At 37.5% G+C, this 18,637-nt stretch overlaps 1 pseudogene; it reads left to right on the top strand.

Moving 5' to 3' along the window:
- Positions 1-13,611, top strand: part of LOC109456263 (programmed cell death protein 5 pseudogene) — a 35,125-nt pseudogene extending 21,514 nt beyond the window's left edge.
- Positions 13,612-18,637: the final 5,026 nt, after the last annotated feature.

Below are 18,637 nucleotides of genomic sequence, written 5' to 3'. Positions count from 1 at the left end.
ATTCTTTAGCTGTTGAGAGAGCATGTTACAATATGGCTTCACACAGTGGCACTAGTAGAAATCAGTAACAGAGCAGGAACAGATATGGGGGTAGGAGCTCATCCAGCAGTTATTGGAAAGTGGTGAACACCACGACGTGGGCATGAGTAGCTGCCCCTCCTACCCCAAAAAGACCCTAGTTTCTGGGAGCTGTAGAGGAGGGTGATGAACAGGCATTATGGGCAGTTATTGCATTGTCAGGGGCCTGCTACAGGCTCTCTAAGTCTGTACCCTGCAGCAAGTAAGTGTATCTATGGACCAGAAGTGCATCCACCCAACTACCCACAGACTACAATAAAGCACCAGGGTCATAATGCCCATCATTTTTAAAGGGGCCTTTTGAGAAGAGTTGGATGGGCTATTTTATTCTAAACCATGCCTCAAACCAAAGCAACATTTATCCAGTAACAGCCACATGAGATAGAAGACTACAGCAACAATTTATAAAACTTAACAAACGACTTGAAAATTAACAGAATGATTAGATAAAAAGATTGTGCTCCCTCCTATGTTATATAGTAAATTATTGACTATTACATAGTTTATTTAGAGACTGAAAGGGAACATATTCAAAATATTTGATCCGTATCTTGACTTACATATGATTTATATTACTATACTTATTGTTCAATATTTGTAGTATCACATCTTGGGACAGATCTGGCTAATACTTGTGATATAGAGCAAAGAGGAGAATATGATGTGTCACAATTAAGTTCACAAACTCATCCTAGAAAAAGTGTTACATACCTCAGTGCTGAATATCACTACAGTCACGTGCGAAGTACTCCCTTTGGGAAGCTATGCACCGACACCAGTGCCTAGTCTACCCTGCAAAGCAATTTTGGAACTCTTGTTCTGGAATGGCCATCAGAGCTGTTGTGGTATTACCCTTGATGTCCTGAATGTCATCAAAATGTCTTCCTTTCAATATTTCCTTTATCTTTGGGTAAAAAAAGAAGTCATTGGAGGCCAGATCAGGTGAGTAGGGAGGGTGTTCCAATACAGTTATTTGTTTACTGGCTAAAAACGTCCTCATAGACAGTGCCAGGTGAGCTGGTGCATTGTTGTGATGCAAGAGACCTTTCAGGACCATTTTTGCACACACCTTTCTCATGCCAAAATTTTCGGTTAAGATTTTCCTTTTTCTCTATCGATGTTTACTTGGTCAGCTATGCTTCTCACAATCAGCCAACAATTATGACACACAATTCGATGAATTTTTGCAATGGTTTTGTCAGTTCTGCTCGTTACTGGCCGCCCTGACCTCTCTTCATCAGTGACACGTTCTCTCTTCTCAGAAAAACGTTTAATCCATTTGTACACTGCCATTTTCTTCATGGCATTATCCCCATAAACTTGAACTAACATGTCCCTGATTTCATTTCCACTCTTGCCAAGTTTAACAAGAAATTTAATGTTTGTTCATTGCTCTAATTCAAGCTCAGACATTCTCGCGATGGCACACAAAAACACGCAACAATAATGAACGCCATTCAGCAAGACACTGCCACATGTGAACAAGAACACAGTTGTGAGACACTGATATATACAGGTTATGAAACCTTACTGAGCTGTTTGTACAGTGCTGCCCATGTAAGCACACGGTGGCAAGTTTGTGAACTTAATTGTCAGATCGTGTGTGTACGTACAAATATGTGTAAAATGTGTGCCTGAGGAACAATACTCATAAAGCAAGACCCTATCTTTTCTCTTCATTCTCAAATTTGACTTAGCCAATCATGAACCTTTATTATTTCTTATAAATCTTAGAGAAAATGTATTGGATTTGCTCAGAAAAACTAACTTGAATTTGTGTTAGGACTGTATCGAATTCATAGATTACTTGGGCGAGATGAACTCATTCAAGGGCACAAATGTCTCATGTTCTATGTCCTTTTTTAGTATGTGAAAGTTTTCTCCATAGAGGTCTTATATATGTGTGATCAAAATAAAGTCTAGAGACTTCATAGACTTTGCTGCTAGTGAAAATTATGTTGTATTTTATATTGTGTTTTCCACTTGATCATTGATAACATGGAGAAATGCTATTGATTCTTGTAAGTTGATCTTATATCCAGCAAGCCTGTTGTACTCTTTTTTGAATTTTATTAGTTTGTCCTTTGACTGACACATGCCCAAACCTTCTACCATTTCCACCACTGAGGCAGCACCACCACTCTCTTAAATGTATCTTGGCAGAAAAGAGCCAGAAAACAATAATAACATGAAATGAACATGGGTGTAAATTCACCAAGGTGCCTGAAACCAGGCTTCAGTTTCTGGCCACAATAATACAAGACTAATATCCTTAAAACAAGACCAGGACCACAGTACTGAGAGAGTCCCATATTATTTGAGTTCCATGGACCATTTTCCATTAACAAAAATCAGGAAATGAAACCCCATGGCTGCAGGATCCCAGAAGTAGGTGGCTGATTCATGAAGATGCAAAATAACTTTTGCAGCAGAGCTGAACTCGGGTACTATTAGCTTCTGAAGGACAATAGTTTTGGGTCAGTGAGGTATAGAGAGAAGAAACTTATCTGAAGTTGACCTGGCAGACAGACATTTTTTATATATCCCAGCTAGACAAACTTTGAGAGAGTGGGATACTGGCCAACATCTATTAAAAAAGTGGGCTCTCCCTCCCAGTAAGGCAAACAAATTAAAACCATTTGTCCTTTTTTATGAGACACAAATTATAATGGAAATATTTTCTTAAGAAAAATGTCAACATAAGAAACATCCAAATCTGTAGAGAATATTTATAAGAGTTTATTTGAACCAAATTGATTACATGCCAGGAAGCAAAATTTCAAATGCTCCAGGAAATGATAGTTTTGCAGTTCTTTTTATACATTTGAAATTAAGGAGGAAGCATAAGGAAGGTTACATAAAGGTGGGAGAAAACAAGGTGGGGAAATCTCTATGACTGGATTACAGAATAGTTAACAAGATTATGTGCTCCTGTGAGGGTGGTTACACCTCTGAGGGGATCTGAAAAAGAGGATTACTTCTGGCATTTCTAAGGTATGTTAACCTAGATGCACAAGAACAATGAACAGAGCTTACTTAAGACAAAGATAAACCTTTTATAGGCCTGGGGTGGGACTACCCACCATAACTGGCCTAGTTGAAAATTTATGATCAGATCACTCTGTGAGGCTTCTTTCCATCACTGGCTTGTCAGACTTATTATACAGCCTCCTTTTTTGTTCACAAAAGGAATAATTTTAAATAATAAACTGTTCTTCCTTCCTGTCAGGGAAGAGATATGGAGCACTTCTCATGCATTCAGGCTTATGCTAGGCACTGTAGGAACAGAGAAGACAGAGAGGTGGGAATGAAAATTGAAGGGGAAAAAGGAAAAGAGACAAGATAGGGAGGTCAATTAATATTTATCAAGCACTCTTTTGTGCCACGCTCTGTTCTAAACAATGCATGCAGTAATTACAGATAAAGAAATGGAACTTCAGAGAAGGGTGTTAACTTTCCCAAGGTCATACAGCTCCTGAGAACAAGGATGAGAATGAAGATTTACCTTAAAGTCTCGAACAAAGTACATTTTCTTCAGAGACAGGAGGGGGTGGAGGCCAGTAGAAAAGATATTTATAAAATGATACTGTTGGATCAATATTTTCTTAATAGCCATTAATTCATTTAAATAGATCCAACTTTTGGTTTAGAGAAGAAAACTGTAGAGTCATTTTACTTGTTTGTTTCATTTTATGAGAGGAATTGGAAAATTCAGTGATCTTCTTCTGGCATTTTATCTTTAAGGAAAGATAAAATATTACAAATATGATAAATATGGCAACCAATTGGAATTACAGCGCTCATGGTGGTTGAGGTTAATTTCGTAGGACATTGGAACAAACTTTGAAGTCTGGATGGTTTACAAAACTTCTTTGTTAGCATTAATCTTCATGAGAATAGTTTTATCAAACTGGATGTTATCTGCTTTCTTAGCAGACTGCTTAGGAGAAAGGAACATTTTCTTCTTATTGAAATTTATTTCGCCAACAGTGAATAGGATTTACAGTTTCTAGGACATGTGCTACAATCTGATGATTACGAAGGGTGGGGGGAGAACCAAGTTTAAAACTTATAGACAGAAACAAACGGGAGGTTTTAACAAATAATATATGGAGCATGTAATGTTTTACATTCACAATTCCCATCTCTGTTGCCGTTGACACTGTACCTTAGACTTGAGTTTGCAGAAGATGCCTTAGCTCCTTTTCTTCCAGGTTTCTTTTTCTAGAACATACTATTCTTTAATCTTTTTTAAAGAGAAAACCACAGACCCAAAATGGCGTCATTTGTGCTAAAGCTCATGATACCAAACCTACGTTTAATACCTGACCTAGTTGCTGTTTCAACCTCTACCAGAAATATAATCTTAATCAGCCAGTCTGGAATTTTCTCAACACCAATGAAGAAATCTGTCACTTGGGTCCTCTCCACCCCACCCCACCCATAGAAAGAAGAGGCAAACTGCATGATAAAAATATTTGCCTGGTGCCTTCCCCCACAAAAGAAGATGTTCTGATCTAAAGATAATTATTTTCTTTTGTTAATAGCTCCCTTATCCCACCCTTTTTCCTATAAAATCCTTCCATTTTGTACAACCCCTGGGAGAGCATCTAGATGCTAGATGGGATGCTGCCCAATTCACGAATCACTTAATAAAGCCAATTAGATCTCCTGAATTTTGTTTTTTAACAAATCCATGTGAGAATGTTTGTTATTAGTTAATGCTGCAAATTATGCAACATTCCAAAATTGTCACTGTTAAATATAGTGTTTCTTCCAGCACCATTACTATTCTTTACATTTTATTTTATTTATTTATTTATTTATTTATTTATTTATTTATTTTAATTAAAGTTTATTGGGGTGACAATTGTTAGTAAAGTTACATAGATTTCAGGTGTATTCTGTACATTTTAAAGTCAAGAAAGCACAAGGTGAGTGTTAAATTTTTCTTAATTCTTTTTTTAAAATAATGTCTCCAAATACTTAGAACCTTCTATATACGCTTTCCTTTTACCAGACCTCCTCCTTCAGAGGCCCTTCTCATTTCTCTTTTCCTCCTCTACTTTCCTTTTGATATGCTCAAACCTTTCTGTAAACTTCTCGTCTTATAATCACGTGAGAATGTTCACTGTAAAGCTCTCATTTATATGTGAATTTGTACAAGAGATCAATTAATGTCAAGCCTCCATCCTTCTTCTAGACACCCATTTTACCGTGTTTGCCTGAAAATAAGAATGGGCCTTATATTAATTTTTACTCCAAAAGGCATTAGGGCCTATTTTCAGGGGATGTCTTATTTTTTCATGTACAACAATCTATATTTATTCAAATAAAGATTTGTAACCTTTGACTTCAATGCCATCTGTCATCTGCAAGACTGATACCTCCTCAATCCAGTCAACAAATTATTATTTAATAAATCCTTGCATGCATTTAAAAAGAGAATAGAGTCTAATCTTTGAGAATCAATTTCTGCCCTTAGTCTTCGTCCAGTCTCCTGGACAGCACAAGTCTTGACCTCTCTGGTTACCACTCTGGTTTTTTCAGAGTGTCCACTAAATTTAACTGGTCAACATCCAGAGGTGTCCAGAAAGGTATACACCTCATACTGTATACTGTGGTGAACCACCTAGAATCCCCATAAGGACCGAAGCTGTTACCAAACCTGTTCATGTGCCCAACGCTTCAAAAGGCCCAAACTCAAAGCATCAGAGTTTGGAGTGAGGAAAGGTTTATTGATTCAGAAGATTCCAACTGAGAAGATGGGAGACCTAAATAGTGCCTCAAATCCATCTTGCTCACTGGACTAGGTTAAGGGTTTTTAAGGGGTTGGGGGACCATGTATGCGGAAGCACTGCTGGGGCAAGTTCTAACTGGAGGACCTTGGAACTTGGCCATTTATAAGGCCCATCAGCACTAACTCTTTCTGGGCAATGGACACTTCTCTTCTGAAAGGGTTTCAGTGTTCAAGTTCCGGTTATCTCCCAGTTGTTCCGTGTGTACGTGTGCGAGGGATGAGACTGTGGTTCCAGGTGCAGCTGGAGGTCAAAGTTCTCTCCTCTGTACATACTTCAGCTGCATGCCGTCTGGTTTTGGTCTGTTGTCTCTGAAAAGCAATTCAATATCTTGTTAAACAGGATAGGACCATTTTGAACTGGTTCTGTGGTTACAAAGCCTTGATTCCCCGAGCTGCCAGGACTGCTGGGTGCTGACAGCTCACAGCTGAGTCTCACTCTGGGACTTCCTCTACTGAAAGAAGCTGCCCTACTCAAAGTAATGTTATATGAAAGAAATAAACAAAAACAAATGGGGGGAAAGAAAGCTGATCTAACAAAGAGACTTTGGTCCAATAAAAAAAAGAAAACATTTACCTGGGCCACATTTCACATTATAAAAATCTATCTAAATATTTACAATAGGCTTTCCAATGTACATGAGCTGTTTTCTTTACCTGCACACCGTAAAAATAAAACCACTTTTATAATACTGTCGAGCAATTCTGAAAGAATCTACAGCATATTAATCAAGTCTAATGAGTGCTAAAACGTTCTTTCTGTGTGTGTGTATGATGTCATAGATTATGTAAGCAAAGTGAGAGAGTAAATCTTTGGTGCAGTTACCTACGAATACCAAACCTGGTCTGCATGCAAAACATGCCTGTTAGTCTCTGAAGGTCTTAATTTGAATCTTGATCTTGGACAAGAGCAATATGGGTGAGCACTGCCATAGGATGTTGGTCAATGGAACATAAGAGCGTATAACATTAACATATAACATTATGTGCGTAAGATCAAAGGCCACAGGCTTGCCTATGTGAATAACTGGAGTCACAATATTTTATAATCACCACTATAGATGCTAAGAGAAGGATCATTAGAAATTTTAGCTATTCCTGAAGCAAGGGAATCTTTATTTTTACTATTGTTTAAAGTCATAAAATACCTAAATGCATAATAAGAGTCATGCTCTTGATATGAGAAAACACACTTGATGAAGGGAGAAAGGTCTGCCACCTGTACAAAATACACAGAAAGCAAAAAATATTTGCTAATTCATAATGAACTACAAACTACACATTTTTAGTTCAACTTTGTCTTCTCTGACCTACCAGTCCTTTCTCCTCTAGTTCAAATTTTTTTTCATTAGTTTTAATATACCTTGATACTGTGTTTCCCCCAAAATAAGGCCTAACCGGAAAATAAGCCCTAGCATGATTTTTCAGGATGTCATCCCCTGAACATAGGCCCTAATGTGTCTTTTGGAGCAAAAGTTAATATAAGACCCGGTCTTATTTTCAGGGAAACATGGTATGTACTTATGGATATATCTAGATATAGATAGATCTAACTATCTATATGTAGTTATATTTAAGCAATGATTAAATGACAATATAAGTTCTAATATTTAAAATGAAATATCTTATCAAGCATATTTTAAGACAATGTGTATAATCCTTTGATTGATTGGACTACTTAATTTGGGTGGATTGAAGGCCAAATTGATACCAATAACAATACATAAGTTTCAGAAATGATAACTGTGGTAATAGACTTCATTTTCTCTATCTCTCCAAATTTTAATTTTCTTAAAGTATCAAAATAAAGATTTCTACCCAATTGCCATAATATTGAATTGTTCTATAGATCACAATTCAATGACAGATTTCATTACATATATTTCCTTTAACTTTAAGGAACAGTGAAATCATAGTTCATAAAAACAATTTGACAGAGAAACAAGAACATCATAAAACTGTACCCAGATGGAGTAAGTGGTGAAACTATCAATCTACATAACTGGAATATTACTTGAAGTTTATAAGAACCAAATTTATAAACACTACATATTTAAGGTGTGGCCTTTTAATTGAAGACCTAGGTTTATACTTTATATCATTAACTTCATTATAATTAATAAAAACTTATCTGATGTACAAAGTATAAGGAATTTAGGTATTTACTTTAACTATTTTGTAAAATAAGAAATAAATTTAAAAAGTCTTAGATAAACTAAAAATATCATGCTTGTATTTTTAGTTCCCGCTGAGGCAAATTCAGAGAGAATAAGTATAAACTTCTCTTAACCCAAACATCATTAAATAATAAAAATAAAAATGTTTCCCTTGATTGGGAATATTGAGGGGAACTAGATGGAACCATAAAATCTCTCTTTTACCCAAGTGATGTTAAAACTTTACAGAAGGTTTCATAATGCCTTTTTATGATAACTCATTATTAGCTTAACGTCAATTTGCATATCTTTTATACCTTATATCGTACTCAGCAGGAACACTTAGATCGTTTAACTAAAATTGTATTTTCCCTTTTCTCATCAAAAAATATTGTTAATTGAAAAGATTTGTATTAGGACACAGGAACACCATTTAAATCATTTTTAAAAACTGTGATTTTGCAGGGTTCTTACTGCATTTTTATTTATGTATATATTTTTTATTTTATTCCTAAAAGATCATAATATCCTTTCTGACCAAAAGATTTTAAACAGTTCAGTACTTTAATTTCTTCACTTGCAAGGAATTTTTTCAAGTAGAAAACCATGATAAGATTCAGTCCTCTGAAGACAGCTTACTTTAACTTATTTAATGTATTTGCACCTTTACAAGGTTTAACTTACAGCTCAATTCCTCTAATGCTTGCCAATTTCTCCTAAGCTGGAGAGTTTTTCTTAAAGTGCTAGCAGATTTAAAGCATTAGGAATTTGGGGTTGATATTTCCCCCCTGGGTATTAATAAAACCTTTATACCCTTTCCAATAACCTCCTTAGGTGGTCTCACCTATTTAATATAGAGATACCTTTTAAAGGAAACTCCTTTCTTTCCTTGGTTATATCAAATCTATGTCAATATTCAAAGGTTTGTGGCTTCTGCCACTGTCCTGTACTTACGTAGCATCAGAAAGAATCACACCGGAGACACTAGAATGACTGAATCCTCTTGGATTCACCCCCGGGTTTCTCAATTCATATACCCTCACACATAGGGAAAAGTCTCTCAAACAACAGAAGAAACTATAAATTCTTGGGCAAGCTGGAGATTGTAGAGCAATCCTTATTCTTCAAGGAAAACAAACATTTATTCAGAAAAGAAAACACTACCAAGCTGCTTGGAACTTTCTGTGAATCAAAGCTTGGCCTCCAGGGGACGGCATTTCCCTGATACTGAGGACAGGTAATATTTTAAGTTAAGGGTTTTTGTGACGGGATGTTTTGTACTCCAATCCTTGTTCCCAAACAGTAGAGGCAACATTCTCACAAAGTCAGAAAACTCATTTCCCTGGAAGCAGATAAAATTCTAAACTAATCAACACACACAGACCTACAAACACTCATTGCAGGAGGACAGAAACAGGGTTCCTGCCTCTGAGACCACTGCTGATGGTTTCTCAAATAAAATCTATCTGTAGTCCACGAACATAGATGGGGCAAAAGCCATAAATCCACTATTAGCTCCAACTACAACTTTTTTTTTTTTAATTTCCCAGTGACTTTATAGACTCTTGGGGAAATGTTTCTTTAGAAGTGTTTTTAACACCCAAATGGAAATAAATCTTGGATGTAAAGTACAGCATAGGGAATATAGTCAATAATATTGTAATAACTATGTACCATATCAGGTGGGTACTAGACTCATTACGGGGATCACTTCATAAGTTATAGAAATGTCTAACCACTATAATGCACACCTGAAATTAATACAATATTTTATGTCAACTATAATTTAAAAATGTAAAGAGTAAAAAAACAAAAAAGAAAGAAACCTTACCTTTCTTTTGACGCCTCGTAGTTCTCAGCTTCATATTCTCTGCGTGGTTTAGCCAGTGTATTGCATAGCATTGTTTACTAATTTAAGGAATTAAATTACTGATTTAAGTCTCTCAAAACTTTATTAAAATAAGAAACAGCAAAATCACTGTACTGTTTATTTCCTGCATTCATGTGGAAAATAAGGAAACACCAATATTCTCCTTCCTGCAGAACAAAAAAATATATAAATAGTATTTTATATCATTAATTTGACAGAGCGGTCATTTTAGGCATTATGAATGAAGCTTTCAAAAAATATTTTTTGAACAGGACTTTATTGGGGAACAATGTGTACTTCCAGGACTTTTTCCCCCCCCCAGGTCAAGTTGTCTTTTCGGTCTTAGTTGTGGAGGGCACAGCTCAGCTCCAGGTCCAGTTGCCATTGCTAGTTGCAGAGGGTGCAGCCCACCATCCCTTGCTGGAATCGAACCAGCAGCCTTCGGAGTTAGGAGCATGGAGCTCCAACCGCCTGAGCCACCGGGCCAACCCCAGCTTTCAAGATTTAATGGGTTCAAATTAAAAGGACACAGGAATCAGTTTGAAGAGCACACACTGGCCAAACTGATGACAATTTGAACACCAAAAAGGTATATAGAGGCTTTAGGTACTAACCAAATTGAAGTTAATTTCACTACAGCCTACCTCTTCCACTGATTAAAACTTATAACTCTGGACAAAATACAAGAAGCAACTACCTCAAAAAAGCAAAGGGTTAAAAATCGTAGGTGGATTGAAGATGGGGAAAAAAATCTAAGAAGTGACTCATAATGTGGTGATTTTCTCAAAGATTTTCCCCACTTTTATCTCCGAGCTTTGATCTAAAGGCAGCTTCAGTACAAAATTGAACAGCAGGTACAGGCAGCAAAACTTTTGGGAGAAGCTGTCTTTCTGAGCAGACGACCAGAAAAATGGGTCCCTGTGCAGAGAATGTGTGTGTGGATCTGGTATCTCCACTTTTTTGTGTTTTTCTTTCCCTGCCCAGCCCTGAGTTAAAACCCAGTTGTGGAGATGCATGCAGCCGTGGTAAAAAAGATGCATGCAGCTAAAATTCTGATTTTAAAAACTTGTTTTTCTGGACAAACAACTATGGAAAATGTATCCTATGATCCAATAAGTGTGAAGGAAAGCTCTGTTATATTTCTGTCTCATTCTTTTGCCCCAAAGGTGGCCTAAGATGCACATAACTGTGTAGTAGTACAGACAGCTAAAATTCCAACGGAAACCTACCTTTCTAGCCAGAAGACTGTCAAAAAGGACCCTGGGGACCCAGATAGTGTAAGGGGAAATCTCGCAGAGGAGAGAGTTGGACAAGACGATAAACAAAGGCTGTGTATGAATTGGTGCAAGTCCTACACTTACCCCCAAACTGAACATGTGCAGAAGAGGCCCAAAGCAAAATAACGAATCCTTTTAAATTGAATTATGATATAAATCCTTTTAAATGGAATGATGATTCCAAAACCATAATGAAATACCTCTGTAAATCTGGTAGAATGACTAAAATCCAAAAAAAAATGACAATATCAAATGCTGATAAGGATGCAGAACAGCAGGGATTCTTGTTGATTGGGAATACAAAATGGGACAGGCACTTCGGAATAATTTGGCAATTATTTACAAAGATAAATATAATCTTACTATACAATCCAGCAATTGCACTCTTAGGTATATACCCAACTAATCTGAATATTATATCCACCCAAAAACCTGCATGCAAAATGTTTACAGCAGCTTTATTCATAATTGCCGAAACCTGGAAGCCACCAAACTCTCCCACAATAAGTGAAAAAACAGACAAATTATGGCAGAATAGTGAATGGAATATTATTCAGCAATTTAAAGAAATGAGTTATCATCCATGAAAAGACATGGATGAACCTCTACCCCCAACACACACACACACACACACACACACACACACACACACACACATTTCAGAGACCAGATGCAAGCCCAGGATACCTGTGCTTCTGACTGACTGGCCACTGACTCCACAGTGTAGAAATTCCAACGATCCCCTTGAATTCACTAAGCCAATCGAAAGTCCTGGTTGTCACTACACTTCTGACTCACTGGCTATAAATCAGAGGTTGCCATAAGCCCCTCTTTGGGTTTCACTAATTTGTTAGAATGGCTCACAAAACTCAGAGAAACATGTTACTAGATCATTGGTTTACTGTAAAAGAATATAACTCAGTAACAACCAGTTGGAAGAGCTACATAGGGTAAGTTATGTGGGAAAGGTGACCGAGTTTCATGCTCTGTACTGGCGCGCCACTCTCCCTGCATCTCCATGAATTCGCCAACTCAGAAGCTCTCTAAACCCAGTCCTGTTGGGTTTTTATGGAGGCTTTGTTGCATAATCATGATTGATTATATCGTTGGTCATTGGAGATTGATTCAACCCTCCCATAAGGTCATGGGGAGGGGGGTACTGAAAGTCCCAACCCTCTAATCTCACAGTGGGGTCTCCTGGTAATCAACCCCCATCCTTAGGCTACCTGGGGGCTTTCCAAATGTCAGCTCTTAACTAAAGACACTTTTGTCACTCTCAATGCTTAGGAAATTCCAAAGAGTTCTGGGAGCTATGAACCCAGAATGGTGGACAAAGACTAAATATATACTGTGTTTCCCTGAAAATAAGACCTAGCCAGACAATCAGCTCTAATGCGTCTGTTGGAGCAAAAATTAATATAAGACCTGGTCTTATTTTACTATAATATAAGACCAGGTTTTTTATAATATAATATAATGTAATGTAATGTAATGTAATGTAATGTAATGTAATGTAATGTAATGCAATGCAATGCAATGCAATGCAATGCAATGCAATGCAATACAATACAATACAATATAATATAATACTGGGTCTTATATTAATTTTTGCTCCAAAAGACACCTTAGAGCTGATTGTCCAGCTAGGTCTTATTTTCAGGGAAACGCGGTATGAGATATACGAGTATGCAGAGTGCCAAAACAATGTATACACGTTTTAAGAAAGGAAAAAAACTGTATTAATTGTGATACTCAATATATACCAATAACAAAAGATGAATACAAGCCAGGTTTGACCTTGGCAGTTACAAGAGGTGCTCAAAGTGGTTACCATCAGTGTCCGGACACTTCCAATGACCGCGAACTGCTGCTTGAACATAGATAACATCTCTTAAAACGTGTGTACATGTTTTTGGCACACCCAGTGTTTTGGTCATCTGAATGATCACAGACATACTTTTTATAACTCACAGTACTGCGCTATGACAGCCAAAAGTCACTGAAGTAGACACAACAACTACATGGAGGGCTGCTCGACCCCAACGGCCGCCACCTGGCAGAGGAGGTGCTGGAGGCGCTGAGGAAGCAGAGGCTGGCGAAGCTGCAGGCAAAACACTGGCACCCTGGCAGAGCAACACAACAGGAGGAAGCAGAGCCCAGGGAAGCATACATTGGAGAAACAGTCTCTTAGCCCAAGTTCTGGGTCAGTCAGCCTGGGCTCAGTTAACTAACTTAGCTCTTGTAAAGCCAGAAAAAACTAAAGCACTAGAGAATTGCCTTATACAGATGGCACGATATGGACCACGAAGTGGGAAGATAACAGAACAAGGTCTAACAGAAATCCTTGAAAAAGGAAGCCAACAAACAGAAAAGGAAACCTCAGTTAAATTCAACAGAAGGAAAGTAATGGACTCTGAGGAAGATGATGATTAATGAACTTAAGATACTTAGACACTGGAACTTAATGGAACAATTCTAAGACAGATAATACTCGACAGAAGTTATGATCTGATTTATGTTTACTTTGTTTATTGTCTATACTCCTTTAGAAAAATAAACTTGTTATGTAAAACAACAACAACAAAATTAAATGTAATGTGTATCCGGATGGGATTTTGGAACACAAAAAGGACATTTGGTTAAAAATATAAATAAAGTATGGACTTTAGTTAATGATCATGTATCAGGATTGGGTCATTGCCTGAAGAGACATTTCTCCAAAGAGGACATACAAATGGCAAATAGACATATGAAAAAATGCTCAACATCACTAATCATCAGAGAAATGCAAATCAAAACCACAATGAGATATCACCTCACCCCAGTCAGAATGGCCATCATCAATAAATCAACAAACAAGTGTTGGAGAGGCTGTGGAGAAAAAGGAACCCTCATACACTGCTGGTGGGAATGCAGACTGGTGCAGCCGTTATGGAAGGCGGTGTGGAGTTTTCTCAAAAAATTACGAATAGAATTACCGTATGACCCAGCAATCCCTCTCCTGGGTATCTACCAAAAAAATCTGAAAACATTTATCCATAAAGACACGTGTGCTCCAATGTTCATTGTAGCTTTATTTATAGTGGCCATGACATGGAAACAACCAAAATGTCCTTCGATAGATGAATGGATAAAGAAGTTGTGGTATATATACACAATGGAATACTATACAGCGCTAAGAAAAGATGAAATAGGACCATTTGTGACAACACAGAGCAGAAAAAGCAGAGAACCATATGATTTCACTGATATGTGGTATATAGACCAAAAACAACAAAAGAACAAAACAAACAAATGAGAAACAAGAACTCAGACAATAGTTTAGTGGTTACCAGAGGGTAAGGGGGGAGGCAGGTGGTAGACGAGGGTAAAGAGGATCAAATATATGGTGATGGAAGGAGAACTGACTCTGGGTAGTGAACACACAATGGGATTTATAGATGAAGTAATACAGAATTGTACACCTGAAATCTATGTAACTTTACTAACAATTGTCACCCCAATAAACTTTAATTTAAAAAAAAAGATTGGGTTTTTTTTTTAACAAACCCAATTGTAACAAAGGTATCATAGTAATGTAAGATCTTAGTACTAGAAAAAACCAGGGTGCACGGTACCTCTCTGTACTATCCGCATTTTTTTCTGTAAATCCAAATTCTACTAAAAATAAAGTTTATTGTAAAAAATCCATAGAACAGTACACCAAAAAGAGTTAATTATTTAAAGGTAAATTTTAAAATAAACATTTTTAAACAGATAGTGAGTCAATAAAAATTCTTGCATGTTGATCCTTAAAACAAAAAATAAATCCAGATATTACATTACCATTTGAAATGACTGCTGATCAATTTCTTACTCTGAAAATTGGTAAATAGAGGGAAATAATTCCATATTTAACTGACTGCAACTGTATGTCAGGGTAACCAAATAGCCCCAGTTGATGAGGAAAAGTCCTACTTTACAGTGAAATGCCAACTAAAAAGAATAGACGATAGAGAGATTTAGAAAATCATCTAAAGAAATGATTTCAGCAAGATGGCAGAACAGGAGTTTTCAGCCCTCACCCCCGCGACACACACACAAAACACTGATTTTGACAACCACCCAATGGATGAGAGTAACTTTGTGGGAGGCCAAGCGTCCAGCAGAAGAGTCCCAACACCACATTGAAGGAAAAATTATAAGAATAGATGCACTGAAAAGGGTAAAAAGAACAGTTTCAAATTACCTGCCTCACCCCTTCCCCAAGGCGACACAGCTCAGTGCCAAAAGAGACCACTTGGGTCTGCAATTTCTCCCATGGGGAAAGTGAGAACATAGTGAATGCCCAGCTTCCCCAGCTGTGCACTACCCAAAAGGCCTGCTTCTTTCTTGCTCTGCCCAGGACACGGAGGGGATCAGCATAACTGACTACTCTGATGACAGCAAAGAGCCAAGAAAAGGGATAAGGGCTCACAGCAACTGGGGGTGCAGAACTCAACAAAGGGCTACGGATTCTACTAAAAAACCCCTGGACTCCACCAAGAGGCCTGCCCATGAAGTTTATATAATACAACACCTGCAGACCCACCCAACTAGCTCATATGCCCTGCCAGCACGCCACGCACCCCTCCCCTTCTGTAGCCAGCATCATGTGTGTGCCCCCCCGGATGGCACGTGCAAGCCTCTGCATGAGCACACTCAGACAGCTGGCTCATCTCTGCCGGTCTGGGTGTAGGCACATCACCTTGAACACTTTAGGGAACTGTACTAGGGAAAATAAACAAGAGGCATTCAGCACTCGGTGTAGCTTTGAGAAATTGAGGGAAGGCACACAGCCCTAAGACGTCCCCTCAAAGAGGGAACAAGAGAAGTGGAGTGGTTGCATCCATAGAAAAGATCCCTAGCAGGACTCCCTGGTGAATGCCTTTCTCTCCTGAGCTAGTCAGTAAGGACTGAAGGAAGTTCTACTCCTAGAAGAAAACGGAGGGGAAAGCTCCTTGACACTGGTGTTGGCAATAGTTTTTTTTGGAATTGATGCCCAAAGTACAGGCAACTAAAGCAAAAATAAATCAAATAACATCAAACTAAAAAGGTTTTGCACAGCACAGAGGACATTCTCTTTTTAAAAGGAGGAGTATTTCACAGCAAGCGTATCATAATGATTAAGACCAAAAACTCTGATTCGTAGACTTGTGTCTGAATCTGGCTCTGACACTTATTACATGAAGGGCAGCAGTGGTCATTCATCTGTTTTAGATGCCCCAAATCTGCACCAACTTATATTTAAGTAATTCTCTACCATATGAGACAAGGTGAGAGCACATCTCCCTCACTGAAGCTGGGAGGGCCCCAATTTTGCTTCTCAGTCCTTCTAGGATGAGGACATGTGATCTCCAGTGTCAGTGTTTTCTCAGCTTTAGATCCCAATTCCACACAGAAAATTGATTCACCCATTACAGCTCATGTGCTCTCAGCAGCAGTCATGGGGTTATGGTCTTGTGACTAGCAGGTCCATCCATGGAGGCAGTTCCCCAAGGGGACATGCTGTACAGACAAAAACACTTTACTCCTACTACATTCTCTTTGAAATGAAACGAATAGAAGAATCATAAATTTTAATTTTTGACGTAAAGCAGACCTTCAGGAAATAAAAATGGAGCACAAAAATACCTTCTAAAACTCAAAGCAATATGGTCAGTTTAAAATTGTATTAAAGGAAGTAAACAAAGGATGGTCACCAGAAGAGCTGAACTGGTGATCTACACGATGAAATGGAAGAGATATTTCTCAGTGCAAAACAAAGTACAATGAAATGAAAATGGTTGGCTGGGGGAATTCTTCCTGCACTTTCCTTATACTTCCATGAGACGATTTCTGCGACACATTCCAAGAGGGAAAAGTACTGTAAAAAACATTTGCATGGTACCTCTCCAAATAACGAGTTCAAAAATTAGAAGGAGAACATGTAGAAGTTATAATTAGAGACATAATAAAAGGAAATTTCTCAACACTGAAGAAAAAAACACGAGTTTTTACATTGAAGCAACTTGCCAAGTCCCAGGCATATCCATGAGAGAAAGCACATCTCTAGACATAAACTAGTAAAACAAATTAATCTGCTTTCCCAGGATAGAAAGGCAATATCGGAAGCTTCCAGACAAAGGATACAAGATACCAACAAGAGAAAGAGAATCAAACTAACATCAGACTTCTTCTCATCTGCAATTTTGGAAGTTGTAAGTGCCATACAATAATTTTATAGACAATTAATTTTATAGGCAATTATTTTGTACAATTTCTATGTTAACACAAAAGTTAAAGTGGAATTCAAGGACAAAACAAAGTAAAATATGTAAAAGTAAATGGCACAATCTACAGAGAAGCAGTGACAGCCATAAAAATTGATGCACCATAAAATAAAGCAACAAAATTAATTTATACTGTAAAATTAATATAAGGAGAATTTGATTAAATGCTTAATCACATGTGGGGAATTTTAATACAATTATCTGAGTATTTCATAGTTCATGTGAATAGCAATTAAGTAAGAATATTGGAATATGAGAGTTAAATGCTTAATTTAATAGGGGCCATTGTCCCAGATCATACCAAGGACCCGGTTCATCGGCAAAAAGAAATCATTACACTAGTCCTCCCTTATCCATAGTCTCACTTTCTGAGATTTCAGCTACCCATGGTCAACTGTGGTCTGAAAATATTAAATGGAAAATTCCAGAAATGAACAATTCATAAGTTTTAAATTTCTGAGTAGTGTGATGAAATCTCCCATCACCCCAATCCATCCCACCTGGAAGCCGTGAATCGTCCCTTTGTCCAGCATCTCCAACTCACCTGTTAGTCATTTAGTAGCTGTTTCAGTTATCAGATAGGTTATCAGATATTTTGAGAGAGAGAGTGACCACGTTCACATAACTTTTATTACAGTATATTGTTATAGTTGTTCTATTTTGTTATTAGTTATTATTGTTAATCTGTTACTGTGCCTACTTTACAAATTAAAATGTATCAAAGGTATGTATGTATAGGAAAAAAACAGCATACATATGTTCAACTAATATTTAACAAATGAGCCAAGAATACTCAATGGGGAAAGGATATTCTCTTCTACAAATGGTATTGAAAAAACTGGATAACCACATGCAGAAAAATAAAATTAGACTGACCCTTATTGTCAAAAACTCAAACAAAAATTAACTCAAAACCGATTAAAGACTTAACTTTAAGACCTGAAACTATAAAACTTCTAGAAGGAAACAGGATAAAAACTCTTAAGGTTTTTTTTGTTTAATTTTTTTTATTGGGGAATGTTGGGGGACAGTGTGTTCCTGCAGGGCCCATCAGCTCCCAGTCATTTGTCCTTCAATTTAGTTGTGGAGGGTGCAGCTCAGCTCCAAGTCCAATCGCCATTTTCAATCTTCAGTTGCAGGGAGCACAGCCCACCATCCCATGTGGGAAT

This window comes from Rhinolophus sinicus, chromosome 13 (genome assembly GCF_057876585.1).
Source record: "Rhinolophus sinicus isolate RSI-liver-muscle chromosome 13, RSI-T2T, whole genome shotgun sequence".
Classification (NCBI taxonomy): Eukaryota; Metazoa; Chordata; class Mammalia; order Chiroptera; family Rhinolophidae; genus Rhinolophus; species Rhinolophus sinicus.
Note: the sequence above shows the minus strand (reverse complement) of the source record. Positions and strands in the feature narration are given on the sequence as shown.